Here is an 18,007-nt window from a genome sequence, read left to right as displayed (position 1 = left end):
AGCAGACGGGGAGCGGACCGAAGCGGACGGACGGACGGAGAGGGGCAGCGACGAGGTGCGGCCGCGTGAGGCCAACGCCGCGCAAGACGCGGCGGCGGCGCGGAACCGGCGGCGGAGAGGTGGGGTGGCCGCGCGCCACCGCGAGGAGGATGGCTCGAAACGACCCGGGGGAAGCGAGTCGGCCACCGGGGCGCACCGCGGGATCTCACCGCCGGAGGCCTCCCAGCACAGGGGCGGTCCCGCGGCACACCCGGGGCGGCGGACTGGCCTCTCCGGCCCCCCCACACCCCCAAGCGGAGGGTGGGGGAGGCTCCCCTCACGGGGGCTCGCGCCCACCGCCACCTACACACACACCCAGAGCCGCGGCCGGCCCGGGAGAACGCTCTCCCGCCTGCCTACCGGCGTGCCCGCCACGGGCCTCACTCGCGCGACCCCGCCGCGCCAGGTCCCTCCCCTCACTTCTCTCAGGGACTCCGAGGGCACTGCTCCGCCCGGGGACGACACCCACAGGAGGCGAAGCCGACTCGGTCCCAGACAGGGGGGGAAGGGCACGCGGGCGGTCGCACGCGCGGGCCGAGGAGGAAGGCCGGCAGCGGCGGGGAGGGGCCGGCAAGCGCGCACAGCGACGGCCACGGGACAGGGGCCGCGGGCGCCGCCCGGGGACCAGAAAAGACCACCGGGAACACGGCCGGGCCGCCAGGAAAACCAGCGCGGGATCCCGCCGCCACCCACACACGAGGGCGGTCCCGCGACGCCTGGGACGCCGGCCGGCCCCGGCCGGCCCCGGAGCGGAGTCCCACGCCCCGGCCCCGCCGCCAGGGCCGGCGGCGCCGTCCACCCGTCTCCTCCCGTCCACCCTCGACGGATCCGTCTTTCCATCTAGTCTGACCCCGAGGCGCCACATCCCGGGGACACGCTCTCGAGCGAGGCGGCCCAGACCGCGCCCGCGCGCCGCCACCGGCTCGGGGACGAGGGCGGGCGCGACGGACTCCTCCTCGACACGGCCGCGGGGCTGGGGAAGCCGGGGCCGACCGGGCGTCGCCCCCCGGCCCTTCTCCACCTGCACTCACACCGCGGGGCCGGCCGCACGCACGCGGCGCACGCACGGTCCTCCCCCACGTGCCGGACACCCGGCGGGGCCCGGCGGGACCCTCCCCCGACTCGGCGGGGGGAGGCGCGGGCCGCGGTAGGCAACGAGCGGCACACGGCCCCACCGCGGGGCCGGCGCACCCATCCCCCCTCACAGAGGAGAGGCGGGGGGATTCTGCCCACGTGCTCTGGGCAGTCGCCACGGCGGCTACACTGCGCACTCAGGAGGGGCAGCGGCCGGGGGCTCCGGTACCCCAGAGGCTCCCTCTCGGATCGCTAGAGAAGGCTTCCTCACCGAGGGCGCGCCGTCCCTCACCCCATCGTCTCTCCTTCGGGCCCACGGAGGCGCTCCACGAGCCGCCGATCCTCGACTGGGCGGGAGGGGTCTGCGGTACAGGTAAGCGGACGACCACACGGGAGCGTGTGCACGGCCCGTGCCTCCACGACGAGGCAGCACCTGCCCCCAACGGAAGAGGCGAGGGGAACAGGCACGCCTCTCTTCCCGTCTCGACCCCTCCCCCAACGAGAGCCACTCGCGGGACACACACACACACCACCGCGGTGAGGGACACGAGGAGGACGCCGGGTTAAGGGAAACGACACCACCGCTCGGCCTCAGGCACCTGAGGGGCGACCTGGAGCGCTCCAGGGGCACCACCGAGGGTCAAACGAGGCACGCTCACCCACCCACGCGGGGCGCGCGGCGCAGCAGCGGGCACAGCCCTCCCCACCGCGGGGAGGGCCGCTCGCGGGACACGCGCCGAGAAGGCGAAGCGAGAGCGTCCGCTGTGTCCGAAGACCGACGGCCTCACTGACGCCCCGTGGAGGGGGGGCGGGCAGGAGACCGAGAGTCAGGGCCGGAGGCCACACCCACCCTCCCGCCTTCCTCACCCTCCCCGACGGGCAGGGGGAAAGGCAGGCGAGGAGCCCCGTGGACAGACTGAGAAGACCGCACACGTTCACCAGGAACGCCCGTCCCTCGCCTGGCACGGCTTAGGCCCGGCCCGGGAGAGCACGACCACACCACATCGATCCGTTGAGCCGAGGGGGAGGGGGGAAGGCACGGTGAGGACAGTCGCCGGAGGGGCCCGCTTTAAGCCTCACCGGCCGCCTCCCCCCGCCACACCTCACCTCGCCTCAGGCGACAGCCGCCGACGACCCCAGGAGGAGGAGCTGCCTGACACGGGGCACGGGGCCTACAGAGCGGGGGTCGTCCCGGCCACCACCGGGCGCCCGCAGCGGGGGGGTCACACAGGGTAGAAGACCCACGGCGCCTCGCCCCGCCGCCCTCGGGTCGCCCAGAGACCGGAGGTGGCGCCACGGGTCGGGTCTGCCAGACACGCCACGCAGGAGCCGGCGCACAGGCCCAGGCCGGCGGCCCAAAGGCCCAGGCGCCCCGCGTGCGTCCAGAGGCCCAAAGTCCTCGGCGGCAGACGCCGAGAGAGACCGTGTCGGCACTTACCTGGTGGCAGAAAAGGCCCATTTCGGGCGACAAAATGACAGCGCCCGACAGCGGGGCCCACCCACGACTGGCAGGGAGAGACCTTGGCACCTTGGCACCGCCACCTGTCCCCAGCACTACCCCAGAAACACCAGGCCCGGAGCTGTCGGGGGTCATCTGGTCGACTGGGGGGGGGAGGGGGGCGAAGGGGGCGCCCGGTGGGCGAAGTGGGGGCGCAGACGCCAAGGGGGAGGGAGCTGGCCGGGGACGCCCTCCCCCTTCGCCCGCACGGGTAGGTGTACCCGTCCGTCCGAGTCTCCGAGCGGGGGTTTGGCTACGAGTTGCCAAAGAGAAAAACGAAGAGAGACCCGCCGGCGAGGCGCCTCCCACGAGACGAGCGGACCCCAACGAGGGACCACGCCCGGGGCCCCAGACCGTCCTGTCCGGGGCACCCAGGACGGCTCGAGCCGGTCCCTGACCTCCTGGCCGTGATTCAGGGAGTTGGGGAGGGGTGAGAAAGCAAACCCTCCGGGGTGGCGAACCCTCCTGAAAGGGCGGGAAAGCAAAAACCTCCTGAAGGGAGACGCAAACCCTTCTGAAAAGGCGAACAGCAAACCCTTTGGAGGGCGGGAGCCAACCCTCCTGAAGGAAGAAAGCAAACCCTCCTGAGGGGGGCCCGGGAGGAGGCCAGACCGCCGAGTCCCAGGCGCTCCAGGGAGGGACGACCCTCTCCCTCCCTGCCCACCGCGGCGGCCCGGCCCAGGTAGGGTCCGGCCGGTCCGTCTCCGCGGCCGGAGGGGCACGGGGAGACGCTGGTCGACCCGGTCAGGCCACCCCAGAGCCCGGCTCTGGAGCGCCGCCGCCGCCGCGACGGCCACCCTCCTCGGGAACCTAGAGAGCCAATCTCCGGCGACAGCAGGACGTCCCTAGGCCTCGGCGCCACCGCCACTGTCGCCGCCAGCAGAGCTGGTCTCTGAGAGCTGTGCCTCGGGCCCGGCGGCTGAGTCACAACCCTCCTGAAGGTCGCCGAAGCTCCAGAGGGGAGGGACACTATAAAAGCGGCCGCCAGGTGGCTCCTGACAACCGGCTCCAATGTCCCGAGGACGGGTCGCTGTCGCCGGCCGCCGAGGACGCCACAGCGCCGGCCGCCCAAACGCCCGAGCTCGGCCCGGAGCCGCCGCCTCCGAGAGACGCGACGCGACGCGACCCCGGCCGCAGAGGAAGGGAGAGGAGCTGGGAAATAGCTCCCCAGGAGGCTGCCACGAAGGAGACGCGCTCCCCCCCACCCACCCACGCGATTCCAGGCTGGTGGGGGGACATTCCACGGAGACGCCGGCGGGCGGCGGGGCTCGGGGCGGGGACGGCCGAGAGAGGGGCACCAGTGACATCCCGGGCTCCCCCGGGCCCCCTCCCCCGAAGGAGGAGGGAGGGAGGGAGAGAGAGAAGGGAGGGAGGCAGGGAGGGAGGGACCGACCGGCAAAGCGAAACCAGGCAAGCGCTGCTCGGAGAACAAAGCAGGACTTCTCGAAAGCAGACAGAGACACAGACACGCAAGCCCAGGAGCAAGAAAGGAAAAGAAGGAGACACTCGGACCCCCAACAAGAGAAAACGAAAGTCAACCTGTGTCGAGACCGTGATCAAGTCCAACGACAACAAACACAAGCATGCGCCGGTGGGTGGGGAAAGGGCACTTGAGGTCAGGAGAACATGGATTTCAAAATAACTGGCCACAAACACCGGAAAGGAAAGGCGGCCGGGCGGCCGGGCCGGGCGGTCTGGTCTGGGGTGGGGTGGCAGGGCTGCTGGGGGCGGGGGTCGGTGGCGGGGGTGGGGGGTGGGGGGTGGGGGGTGGGGGAAACGGGAGCACCCAGAACGAGGAGGAGACTGTCGGCCGTGCCGAGACACGGAAACATCGCACGGCTGGGGACCCGTTCCTATCGTCTTCCCCGGGGTGTGAAAGAGACTTGGCCTCCCGTCTCCTGAGAGTTCATCTCCCCAGCAACAACGGTCAGGCAAGCTGTCGGGTGTGTGTGTGTTGCGGGGGGTTGGGGGGCGGGGTGGGGAGAAAAAAGAAGACACCTTTCAAGTGAAAGGAGGGAGCGTAAAGGTCACTGAACCCTCTGACAGCGGCCTTCCATTTTCCAGACCAGTGACACGTTCCCCCAAGTCGCCCGGTTCCAGAAAACGCTTTTCGGAAACAGAATCCTCGGGGCCCGCGAACTCCTGAGGAATCCTCGGATGAGCTTCCGGGCCAGGCTATACCGTAGGCAGCGTGCTTCCCCTGAAGCCAAAGCCACGGGCTCCAGAGGGCCGCGTCCAAGAAGCTGATCTCGTACGGAACCCGGTGTCTTCTTCTCTAGGACACTCCTAGAAGCAGCAAGAGCGCCAGTTTGTGAGACTCGAAGGTGAAGCCGGCACGACGTAAACCCAGCGATGTGTGCGGTCAGAGGCCCATCTAGATTCGAGCTCCAGTTCTGGAGGGGAGCAGTGGGGACAGGAGGGTGGCCTGCGAGTCCGCCGTCCCGTCCCCACTCCTCCTGTGAACATCCGCCCCGTGGAAGGTGTCGAGGAACCGCATGACCTGACCTGCGGGGTGAACCGTCGCCAAAGACAAAGAATTCCTCCAGCCAGGCGTTGTCCGCAGCCACGAACCCCTTCCCTCCGTCGCCCGGCCTTTCAGAATGCCACGTGGAGCCCTCTCGAGACGTGTGGGGCTTGGAGGTATGGGCCCCCGAATTCTCCTCGCCCGGCCCTGCAAGAAACCATTCCGTGCCTGCCCCACATGAAGACTTCTCGGGCTTTTCGGTGGACCGGGCCTCCCAGGGTGCCCCTGCACCCGGCACCCTGCGACACCCCGAGAGATCCCACGGAGAAACGTCTCCGGCCACTCGCGCGGCACCTGCCTCGCTGGCGGGCGCCCCTTCCAACCTCCCCAGAGATACGTGAGCACGGACGCTTCTTCCCCATCTGGGTCCCCTCACAGGCTCTGTGAGTTCCTGCGGTTCCGCACGCCCTCGACTTGGCTGTGGTTCGGGGCTCTGTTCTGTTCTGTGTTTGCTCTCCGGCCCACGTGATCTCTCTGGCTAGGGCACCCAGGAAAAGCGAAAAGAAATCGAGTCCGTGTGAGTACTATTCAGGCATCAAGTGGGGATACCTACCAACGACCTCTAACGTGGATCCACCAAGATGGCGGCCGTGTGGGGTTCAGGAGGATCATTTTGCGTTTTCTGGGGGCGCTATTTGCTCTCAATGATTTCACGTGCCTTTGGGGCATGGCTCACGGAGATGGACGTGAAGCAGCAGGGCAGCCACATCTGGCGTCTCGGCCTAGCTAGGGCGGCTCCACGAGTGACCTCTCGGAACCGGGGCTGAGACCGCCATCCCTCCCCGGGCCCCCCTCGGTGGCTGGGTATGGGGGGGAGGGGGGGGAGGTTTCGGAGGGGAGACGGGAGATCTGGGCTTGTGGTTGGGGGCGCGCGGGGCCACACGTGTCATGTCATGATATTCCTGTGACGCTCCAACGAGATACGTGTTATTCTCTCTTCTGCAGATTGCTATCTGTATCTGAATGGAAATGTATTAGACTCTTGAAATCTGAGCCTTGACGAGGGGTGCGCCCTGTACGTCTCGGGCTACAGGCAGCACACGGAAACTGAAGATATCAGGAATCACGTATAAAGGTTCAAGTCAAAGAAACGGACCTAGTTCAGTGGCAGACTTAGTCTTCCTCGCTGCAGCCTCAAGGTAAATGCTGGGGGTACCCAGTCTATTCTTGGGAAGATACAGTGTTTATCTTAACTGTTGCCAGCAGCGCAGCTTCTCCTCTACCGGAGTTGAAATTGAGATTTAGTTCTTGCAGCTAGTAGTTCTTTTTCAGAACATCTATCGGGAAGGATCTGAATAGCTTGTCATGTCCCTGAAAATATACTAGACAACATTTGGTTCAGCTCTCGTACCCAGAGACTGGGGAAATTAAGGTGGCACTAGAAATCGCACCTTTGCGTTATATAGTATCTTTCCTGGAAAACAGGGTGCTCTTAAACTCTAATTGTATCAAACAGTAGCAGGGGTAAGAAGTGCACGATCCACAAGTTTCAGTAAAGCCGGCTCTCCCGCGCCTTAACATTGTATACATTGTTAACAAAAGTTTAGAATTGGACACTCGATGGCAACAAAGAGGCATCCTGTTTGGCGTTTCTTTGGACTGCAGCCGGGAGAGGAGCAGAGCCGACTTGTTCAGTCCCCGGTCCCGCTACTCCTAGGCCTTTCCTCACACTTGACCTTGGATGCTCTGGGGCAGGTTGTGTCTGCCACAAGCACTCGATTTGTCCGGAAGCACTGAATCCTCTGTTCGTTGACTTTGTTCCCAGGACTGTCTCAGGAGGTGACGATGTTTTCCCATGGGGGAATCTGTGTCAGAGGCTTGCCAACCATACTTTTCACGTGGTTCATGAAAAGCTCACCCGTCACCGGTCACCTGTCGACTCACCATCCGTACGAGAGTCAGCACCAACACGCCCGGCAGAGCTGAGCGTCAAGAAGGGGTTGCGTGGAAAGAGATTTGTGTGCTTGGTCCTGGTCCTGGTTATAGACAGAAAGTATCAAGGGGGAATAACTCCCAGAATAAGTAGGCTTGCCTGGAATGCGAAATAGTGAGAAGAGGCCTCGCGCTTGGAGGATGGGTCAGAGCTCTAGCCACGGGAGAGTGAAAAGGAAAGGCCCGGGAAAGGGCCGTGGGGCAGGGGACGGTCTGAGCCCAGCACCAGCGGTGAAGGACGAGGAGGCACCTTGAAAGAACGTGCTGTTCGGAGGTTTGTGGTAAGAGCACACCGGTGCTGCTAAAGATGAGGCTTGTGGAACCCAGATGGTGAAGAGGAGCCAGAAACAGGCCAGGAAGGATGAGAATCCTGTGTACTGAGGACCTGCACTTCACCAAGCCCACAGCAAAGGGTGCTGTCTAGATTCAAACCCAGTCACTTGCGCAAACGCCCCTCAGCCACCTCCTCATCTACAAGGCCGACAGATACTCGGTGCGTGAGGTGCGTGTACAGTCTAGGTGGACGGCACTCACATTATCGGGCAACCACACAGCTACTACGTGCTTTGAAAGAACCAACAGTGAGCTGATAGCTTTTTCTGGATCTGCCTATAAGCAAAGATACCGCTCGCTGCATACTGTGGATCTCGACTCCTGTCTCACGTCTCCATGAAGCCGTCAGAAAAGTCCTGTTCGTGCTCCCTCTCAGGCCAGGAATGACACTTAAAGTGTAACGTGCTCACGAAGTCCTCAGAGATTCATGGATTTGAATCGAGAAATTCCACCTGGTCCTTTCGCTCCCGATCCACTCCTGCTCTCACCGCTACTACCACACGGGTCAGACACGAGCGAGTTCCCCTGAATTAGCTTGCACACGTGGGGACGGAGTTAGCTTTCGGCACACGGATATTTAGAAATTCCATGGCAGTAGGCCAGGTATTCACATTATGTATCGGATATTCGCCTAATTTGATAATAAGAGAGCTCAGGCCTCAGGCGTAACTTCAGGCAGATTTCCCCTCCAACAGAAACAGCTCAGATGGGCTGGCAGCCCGAGAAAACGAGCAACTGCCACTGACAGACTGAGACACCCATGGGCTCCCTCCGCGGGGAGACCTTCTGCCAAGGCTTCTCCCTCAAGGGCCGTGACCCAGCCTGCGGGCATCAGCTGAGGAGAAGGGGAGGTGGGTGCCCCGGAAACCAGCCGCGCTCGAGTCAGTCTCCCAGGAGCTCTCATTCCAGCTCTGGACGCTCACTCCCGGGCCTGGGTTCCCACTCCCGCTTTCAGATGGATCCCAGGCCCTTCTTCAGAGAAGTTCCTCCAGATGAGTCCCCAGCCACCAGTGGGCCTCATTCGACCTTGCGGGACCTCCCTCCCCTTCTGAAGCTAGGTTCCGTCTCTCTCTTCACAAAACTTTACGTCCAAAATAGATTGTTAACAGTGACTTGCCGTTTCCTTTTGTTCTCACCATTATTCTGACTACTTGCATTTAATTCCGCTCACCTTCGGATTGCTTATGACACTCCAGGCCACCGGAAAAAAGAGAGTTTCCGTTCTGAGCTCAAAGATCCTCAGGCGGCATTTGGGCCTCACTTTACCTCTGCTGGAGACAGGAAGGTGGCAGGTGACCGGGACCTGCCAAGAGCAGAGCAGAAGCTGTGCCCCTGAGCAGTGGTGCCTGGCTCTCTCTCATTGGTCGCAGAGGGTCTGCAAGATTCGAGGGGGTTCTTGACGGCCCCACCATGCTGGCGAGCCGTGTCGTCTCATCTCATCGGGAATCTGACCCCTCATCAGCAAGCGTAGCCATGTGCCCGCACCCTGAGTCTCTAAACCCTTCCCAGACCATCGCTCGGCCCGCCTTCTCCTCTCGGGCAGAATGAACCTGGGCTTCTCTCCTGGGACAGGTCCTTCTGTGTCATGGGATGTCCTCTTTACTCCTATTGCCGGCAATAGGAGTATTGATGGGCTGCTCATAGGTCAGAGACTCCTCATTCGTATTACCCAGAGGCTTCTCTTCAGTCAGTAAATTTTGTTCCTTTGACGTTAAAGGGATTGCCTTTGAAGACTATCATTTCTGACCTAGTCGCAAACCGTCTCTTTTGAGGAACTTCCTTAGGGTTCCAGGGATTAAGAAAGACAGTTTGCTTCCATTGCAAAGGGCACAGATTCATTCCTCGATTGCAGGATCTAGATCTCCTGTGCCTCACACTCTAGCCAAAAAGGTATATTTTAAATATAAAAGGGCCAAGCATAAACCTACTACTTTCCCTTTCCATTATTATGATAATCATCTAATTCTCTTCAAGGCAACACAAATGTTTCTTACTAACTAGAAGGATCATGTCGCGGAAATTATAAAGAGAAAAACAGGGAATTACTTCATGATATCTCACTATATCCGTCTCTGATCCAGCGTACGAAACATCAAGGAAGTCCACGTGAAATATCATCTTTAAATAGAGCTCTCCGCTTTGAGAGAATAGAACTAAACTCATTAAAACTAAGTTTTCCAGCACGTGGCTGCTTTGAAATCTTGCATCCAACCAACAATTCTGGAACCTATGATAATTCGGAATTGAGTAACCGATGACACAAACACTCTATTAGTCAGGGGGACGTTTTGGATCGCCTGAGTTCTAGGTTCTCAATGTTATCAAGCCAGACACAGTCCTCACGGTTTTTCATAGATCTTGTAATATCTTTTTTAAAATTTCAACTTTTTTGAGGTATAATTGACATACAACATTGCAAGAAATTGAAATATAACTGTGGTGATTTCATGTGTTTACGATGTGAAAGGATTCCTCATCCAGTTAATTCATATCACCTCACATATTTCACCTTCTTTTTTTTTTTCTTCCCTCCATCTTTCCTACTTAGATTTTTATCTTCATATAAGATTTCATTTATACAAAACATGTCAAAAAGATTGCCGTGTTTTACGTGAGATCCTCAGACTCTATTCATCTTATAGCTGAATATTTGTTCCCTTTTACCAACCTCTCCCCATAGCCCTAGTAACCACTTTTCTACTCTCTGTATGAGTTTTACTTTTTCCGGGATGCAATATCAGAGCCAGTCCTGAAATGTCCTCCAATTACAATTCTTCTCTCAGAGTCATCAGTCCATTTTGTGTTCTCTTTCATGTTTTACAACATTACTCCTAACCAGCAATGGAGCGGGTGTGGCAGGCAATGAGCCAAGAAGATTTACAGGGTGGCATCCACTTACTGTGGGAATTAACCACGGCATTGATCAGTCTATCAACCTAGAAAGAGATCACTGGACATTGCACAAAAATTTGCTTATTTCTTTGTAGAAGTTTGGCATTAAACTAAACCCTTAGTTTGGGATGGGATGGGATGGGGTGGGATGGGATGGGATGGGATGGGATGGGGTGGGGGGTGGGGGGTGGAGGAAACGGGAGCACCCAGAACGAGGAGGAGGCTGTCGGCCGTGCCGAGACACGGAAACATCGCACGGCTGGGGACCCGTTCCCATCGTCTTCCCCGGGGTGTGAAAGAGACTTGGCCTCCCGTCTCCTGAGAGTTCATCTCCCCAGCAACAACGGTCAGGCAAGCTGTCGGGTGTGTGTGTGTTGCGGGGGGTTGGGGGGCGGGGTGGGGAGAAAAAAGAAGACACCTTTCAAGTGAAAGGAGGGAGCGTAAAGGTCACTGAACCCTCTGACAGCGGCCTTCCATTTTCCAGACCAGTGACACGTTCCCCCAAGTCGCCCGGTTCCAGAAAACGCTTTTCGGAAACAGAATCCTCGGGGCCCGCGAACTCCTGAGGAATCCTCGGATGAGCTTCCGGGCCAGGCTATACCGTAGGCAGCGTGCTTCCCCTGAAGCCAAAGCCACGGGCTCCAGAGGGCCGCGTCCAAGAAGCTGATCTCGTACGGAACCCGGTGTCTTCTTCTCTAGGACACTCCTAGAAGCAGCAAGAGCGCCAGTTTGTGAGACTCGAAGGTGAAGCCGGCACGACGTAAACCCAGCGATGTGTGCGGTCAGAGGCCCATCTAGATTCGAGCTCCAGTTCTGGAGGGGAGCAGTGGGGACAGGAGGGTGGCCTGCGAGTCCGCCGTCCCGTCCCCACTCCTCCTGTGAACATCCGCCCCGTGGAAGGTGTCGAGGAACCGCATGACCTGACCTGCGGGGTGAACCGTCGCCAAAGACAAAGAATTCCTCCAGCCAGGCGTTGTCCGCAGCCACGAACCCCTTCCCTCCGTCGCCCGGCCTTTCAGAATGCCACGTGGAGCCCTCTCGAGACGTGTGGGGCTTGGAGGTATGGGCCCCCGAATTCTCCTCGCCCGGCCCTGCAAGAAACCATTCCGTGCCTGCCCCACATGAAGACTTCTCGGGCTTTTCGGTGGACCGGGCCTCCCAGGGTGCCCCTGCACCCGGCACCCTGCGACACCCCGAGAGATCCCACGGAGAAACGTCTCCGGCCACTCGCGCGGCACCTGCCTCGCTGGCGGGCGCCCCTTCCAACCTCCCCAGAGATACGTGAGCACGGACGCTTCTTCCCCATCTGGGTCCCCTCACAGGCTCTGTGAGTTCCTGCGGTTCCGCACGCCCTCGACTTGGCTGTGGTTCGGGGCTCTGTTCTGTTCTGTGTTTGCTCTCCGGCCCACGTGATCTCTCTGGCTAGGGCACCCAGGAAAAGCGAAAAGAAATCGAGTCCGTGTGAGTACTATTCAGGCATCAAGTGGGGATACCTACCAACGACCTCTAACGTGGATCCACCAAGATGGCGGCCGTGTGGGGTTCAGGAGGATCATTTTGCGTTTTCTGGGGGCGCTATTTGCTCTCAATGATTTCACGTGCCTTTGGGGCATGGCTCACGGAGATGGACGTGAAGCAGCAGGGCAGCCACATCTGGCGTCTCGGCCTAGCTAGGGCGGCTCCACGAGTGACCTCTCGGAACCGGGGCTGAGACCGCCATCCCTCCCCGGGCCCCCCTCGGTGGCTGGGTATGGGGGGGAGGGGGGGGAGGTTTCGGAGGGGAGACGGGAGATCTGGGCTTGTGGTTGGGGGCGCGCGGGGCCACACGTGTCATGTCATGATATTCCTGTGACGCTCCAACGAGATACGTATTATTCTCTCTTCTGCAGATTGCTATCTGTATCTGAATGGAAATGTATTAGACTCTTGAAATCTGAGCCTTGACGAGGGGTGCGCCCTGTACGTCTCGGGCTACAGGCAGCACACGGAAACTGAAGATATCAGGAATCACGTATAAAGGTTCAAGTCAAAGAAACGGACCTAGTTCAGTGGCAGACTTAGTCTTCCTCGCTGCAGCCTCAAGGTAAATGCTGGGGGTACCCAGTCTATTCTTGGGAAGATACAGTGTTTATCTTAACTGTTGCCAGCAGCGCAGCTTCTCCTCTACCGGAGTTGAAATTGAGATTTAGTTCTTGCAGCTAGTAGTTCTTTTTCAGAACATCTATCGGGAAGGATCTGAATAGCTTGTCATGTCCCTGAAAATATACTAGACAACATTTGGTTCAGCTCTCGTACCCAGAGACTGGGGAAATTAAGGTGGCACTAGAAATCGCACCTTTGCGTTATATAGTATCTTTCCTGGAAAACAGGGTGCTCTTAAACTCTAATTGTATCAAACAGTAGCAGGGGTAAGAAGTGCACGATCCACAAGTTTCAGTAAAGCCGGCTCTCCCGCGCCTTAACATTGTATACATTGTTAACAAAAGTTTAGAATTGGACACTCGATGGCAACAAAGAGGCATCCTGTTTGGCGTTTCTTTGGACTGCAGCCGGGAGAGGAGCAGAGCCGACTTGTTCAGTCCCCGGTCCCGCTACTCCTAGGCCTTTCCTCACACTTGACCTTGGATGCTCTGGGGCAGGTTGTGTCTGCCACAAGCACTCGATTTGTCCGGAAGCACTGAATCCTCTGTTCGTTGACTTTGTTCCCAGGACTGTCTCAGGAGGTGACGATGTTTTCCCATGGGGGAATCTGTGTCAGAGGCTTGCCAACCATACTTTTCACGTGGTTCATGAAAAGCTCACCCGTCACCGGTCACCTGTCGACTCACCATCCGTACGAGAGTCAGCACCAACACGCCCGGCAGAGCTGAGCGTCAAGAAGGGGTTGCGTGGAAAGAGATTTGTGTGCTTGGTCCTGGTCCTGGTTATAGACAGAAAGTATCAAGGGGGAATAACTCCCAGAATAAGTAGGCTTGCCTGGAATGCGAAATAGTGAGAAGAGGCCTCGCGCTTGGAGGATGGGTCAGAGCTCTAGCCACGGGAGAGTGAAAAGGAAAGGCCCGGGAAAGGGCCGTGGGGCAGGGGACGGTCTGAGCCCAGCACCAGCGGTGAAGGACGAGGAGGCACCTTGAAAGAACGTGCTGTTCGGAGGTTTGTGGTAAGAGCACACCGGTGCTGCTAAAGATGAGGCTTGTGGAACCCAGATGGTGAAGAGGAGCCAGAAACAGGCCAGGAAGGATGAGAATCCTGTGTACTGAGGACCTGCACTTCACCAAGCCCACAGCAAAGGGTGCTGTCTAGATTCAAACCCAGTCACTTGCGCAAACGCCCCTCAGCCACCTCCTCATCTACAAGGCCGACAGATACTCGGTGCGTGAGGTGCGTGTACAGTCTAGGTGGACGGCACTCACATTATCGGGCAACCACACAGCTACTACGTGCTTTGAAAGAACCAACAGTGAGCTGATAGCTTTTTCTGGATCTGCCTATAAGCAAAGATACCGCTCGCTGCATACTGTGGATCTCGACTCCTGTCTCACGTCTCCATGAAGCCGTCAGAAAAGTCCTGTTCGTGCTCCCTCTCAGGCCAGGAATGACACTTAAAGTGTAACGTGCTCACGAAGTCCTCAGAGATTCATGGATTTGAATCGAGAAATTCCACCTGGTCCTTTCGCTCCCGATCCACTCCTGCTCTCACCACTACTACCACACGAGCGAGTTCACCTGAATTAGCTCGCACACGTGGGGACGGAGTTAGCTTTCGGCACACGGATATTTAGAAACTCCATGGCAGTATGCCAGGTATTCACATTATGTATCAGATATTCGCCTAATTTGATAATAAGAGAGCTCAGGCCTCAGGCATAACTTCAGGCAGATTTCCCCTCCAACAGAAACAGCTCAGATGGGCTGGCAGCCCGAGAAAACGAGCAACTGCCAATAACAGACTGAGACACCTATGGGCTCCCTCCATGGGGAGACCTTCTGCCAAGGCTTCTCCCTCAAGGGCCGTGACCCAGCCTGCGGGCATCAGCTGAGGAGAAGGGGAGGTGGGTGCCCCGGAAACCAGCCGCGCTCGAGTCAGTCTCCCAGGAGCTCTCATTCCAGCTCTGGACGCTCACTCCCGGGCCTGGGTTCTCACTCCCGCTTTCAGATGGATCCCAGGCCCTTCTTCAGAGAAGTTCCTCCAGATGAGTCCCCAGCCACCAGTGGGCCTCATTCGACCTTGCTGGACCTCCCTCCCCTTCTGAAGCTAGGTTCCGTCTCTCTCTTCACAAAACTTTACGTCCAAAATAGATTGTTAACAGTGACTTGCCGTTTCCTTTTGTTCTCACCACTATTCTGACTACTTGCATTTAATTCCGCTCACCTTTGGATTGCTTATGACACTCCAGGCCACTGAAAAAAGAGAGTGTCCATTCTGAGCTCAAGGATTCTCAGGCGGCATTTGGGCCTCACTTTACCTCTGCTGGAGACCTAGGAAGGTGACAGGTGACCGGGACCTGCCAAGAGCAGAGCAGAAGCTGTGCCCCTGAGCAGTGGTGCCTGGCTCTCTCTCATTGGTCGCAGAGGGTCTGCAAGATTCGAGGGGGTTCTTGACGCCCCCACCATGCTGGCGAGCCATGTCGTCTCATCTCATCGGGAATCTGACCCCTCATCAGCAAGCGTAGCCATGTGCCCGCACCCTGAGTCTCTAAACCCTTCCCAGACCATCGCTCGGCCCGCCTTCTCCTCTCGGGCAGAATGAACCTGGGCTTCTCTCCTGGGACAGGTCCTTCTGTGTCATGGGATGTCCTCTTTACTCCTATTGCCGGCAATAGGAGTATTGATGGGCTGCTCATAGGTCAGAGACTCCTCATTCTTATTACCCAGAGGCTTTTCTTCATTCAGTAAATTTTGTTCCTTTGACGTTAAAGGGATTGCCTTTGAAGACTATCATTTCTGACCTAGTCGCAAACCGTCTCTTTTGAGGAACTTCCTTAGGGTTCCAGGGATTAAGACAGTTTGCTTCCATTGCAAAGGGCACAGATTCATTCCTCGATTGCAGGATCTAGATCTCCTATGCCTCACACTGTTGCCAAAAAGGTATATTTTAAATATAAAAGGGCCAAGCATAAACCTACTACTTTCCCTTTCCATTATTATGATAATCATCTAATTCTCTTCAAGGCAACACAAATGTTTCTTACTAACTAGAAGGATCATGTCGCGGAAATTATAAAGAGAAAAACAGGGAATTACTTCATGATATCTCACTACATCCGTCTCTGATCCGACGTAGGAAAAATCAAGGAAGTCCACGTAAAGTATCATCTTTAAATAGAGCTCTCCGCTTTGAGAGAATAGAACTAAACTCATTAAAACTAAGTTTTCCAGTATGTGGCTGCTTTGAAATCTTGCATCCAACCAACAATTCTGGAACCTATGATAATTCAGAATTGAGTAACCGATGACACAAACACTCTATTAGTCAGGGGGACGTTTTGGATCGCCTGAGTTCTACGTTCTCAATGTTATCAAGCCAGACACAATCTTCACGGTTTTTCATAGATCTTGTAATATCTTTTTTAAAATTTCAACTTTTTTGAGGTATAATTGACATATAAAATTGCAAGAAATTGAAATATAACTGTGGTGATTTCATGTGGTTACGATGTGAAAGGATTCCTCATCCAGTTAATTCATATCACCTCACATATTTCACCTTCTTTTTTTTTTCTTCCCTCCATCTTTCCTACTTAGATTTTATCTTCATAAGATTTCATTTATACAAAACATGTCAAAAAGATTGCCGTGTTTTACATGAGATCCTCAGTCTCTATTCATCTTATAGCTGAATATTTGTTCCCTTTTACCAACCTCTCCCCATAGCCCTAGTAACCACTTTTCTACTCTCTGTATGAGTTTTACTTTTTCCGGGATGCAATATCAGAGCCAGTCCTGAAATGTCCTCCAATTACAATTCTTCTCTCAGAGTCATCAGTCCATTTTGTGTTCTCTTTCATGTTTTACAATATTACTCCTAGGCGTCTCGGCCTAGCTAGGGCGGTTTCACAAGTGACCTCTCAGAACCGCGGCTGAGACCTCCATCCCTCCCCGGGCCCCCCTCGGTGGCTGGGCCCTGGGGTGGTGGGGGGTGGGGAGAGGAGTCGGGGGAGCTGTTCTAGGGGTTGGGGGCGGGTGAGGGCCAGGGGACCGTCCCCGGTGGTCCCGCTGAGACGTGAAGGCAGGTTCTGTCCCGCTGAGAACTTCCTGCCTTCGGGCGTGTGAGAGGAGCAGATTTCTCTCCAATCCAAGGCCATGCATCGTTTTTGGCCTGTTCAACAAGGCTAGACAAGCACGTATTTGTGTGTCTATCTTGGCTTGTTTTCTGACGGAGGCCAAAGACCTCTTCAGGCGTGTCCAAAGGATCTGCCAGGGTGGGAGGGTGCAGGTCAATCCATGTGTCAAGAGAGCCAGAGAATCTGTCACAGCTGTGACTCAGGCCTTTTTCAGAAACAGGCCAACTTTGATGATTCCCCTGGACAGGAATCACCGCAGAAGTTTCCTTGAAGGGATCGAGTTGCAGGAGTCGGGGGCGTGGCCCCGCCGCCGCCAGAGGGCTTCCTCAGCCAGGCAAGGCCGGCCGCTGGCCGGGGCTATTGTCTGTGGGCCCCACCCCCACCGCCACCCTCCACCCCCCGTCCCCCTTCCCCTCCCCCTTCCCCTCCCCCTCCCCCTCCCGCTCCCCCTGCAGGGCCCCTCGTGGGATAGCTTCATTCAAATGCAGAACGCTTTCCAGTCAAGGAAGAGCCTTTGGACTTTGCCTCGATTGAATGGTGATCCGCCCCGACCCCACCCCCATTTCTCCACCTTGAGGCTGCCCCTTCAGCACCGCGCGGAGGAATGGGCCTGGGGGGGGGGGGAGGGAGGCTGAGGGACAAACTCGCCTTGGGTCAGGCCAAAGGAGTCTCCTCCTTTTCGTAACCCAGGAAACCCCGCTAATGCATGTGAGGATCACGGACGTGCGTCGAAGCAGCCATCATCTCTTGACATCTTCCTCCGTGGGAGGCGTTTTTCCTTCCTGCCTGCCTTCAGAGAGACAGAAAAGGAGGGAGGGGCAGAGCGTTCCGCTGGCGCTGGCCGGTTCTTAAGTCACTTGAATCCAAAACACTCCATAGGGCACGGAGGGGTGCGTGCGTGGGGTGGGGTGGGGGCGGCGGCCTACTCCGGACCCCAGGCGTTCCCTCCTCTGACACTTGCCTGGAACCCATGAAAAGCTGAGCTGGTGACTGTGTGTGTGTGTGAATGCGTGCATGTGCGCGTGTCCGTGAGAGAAGGCACGTGTGCGTGAGAGAAAAAGAGAAAAAGGAAGGAGAGAAAGAAAGAGAGAGAGAGAAAGAAAGAGAAGGAAAGAAAGAGAGAGAGAGAGACAGAGAGAGAAAGAAAGAAAGGAAGACAGACAGACAGAGAGGGAGGGAGGGAGGGAGGGGGAGAGAGAGAGAGAGAAAGAAAGAATGAAAGAAAGAAAGAAAAAGAAAAGAAAATCCAGAATGAAAGGAGGAAGGAACGAGGGAAGGAGGGAGGGACCAAATAGGTTAGTTAGTACGGGCCTCCCTGTCATGGAAAAGAGTCTCTGAGCACAGATCCTCCGTTCAGTGAACCAGTTCTCATATCTCCTCTCAGGAGGCTGTGATGTCGATGGACGGGTTTGGGAAAGCAGGCCTGGGGTGCAA

Source organism: Giraffa tippelskirchi, chromosome 11 (genome assembly GCF_054371585.1).
Source record: "Giraffa tippelskirchi isolate mGirTip1 chromosome 11, T2T-mGirTip1v1.2.pri, whole genome shotgun sequence".
Taxonomy (NCBI): Eukaryota; Metazoa; Chordata; class Mammalia; order Artiodactyla; family Giraffidae; genus Giraffa; species Giraffa tippelskirchi.
This window is presented reverse-complemented; position numbering follows the sequence as displayed.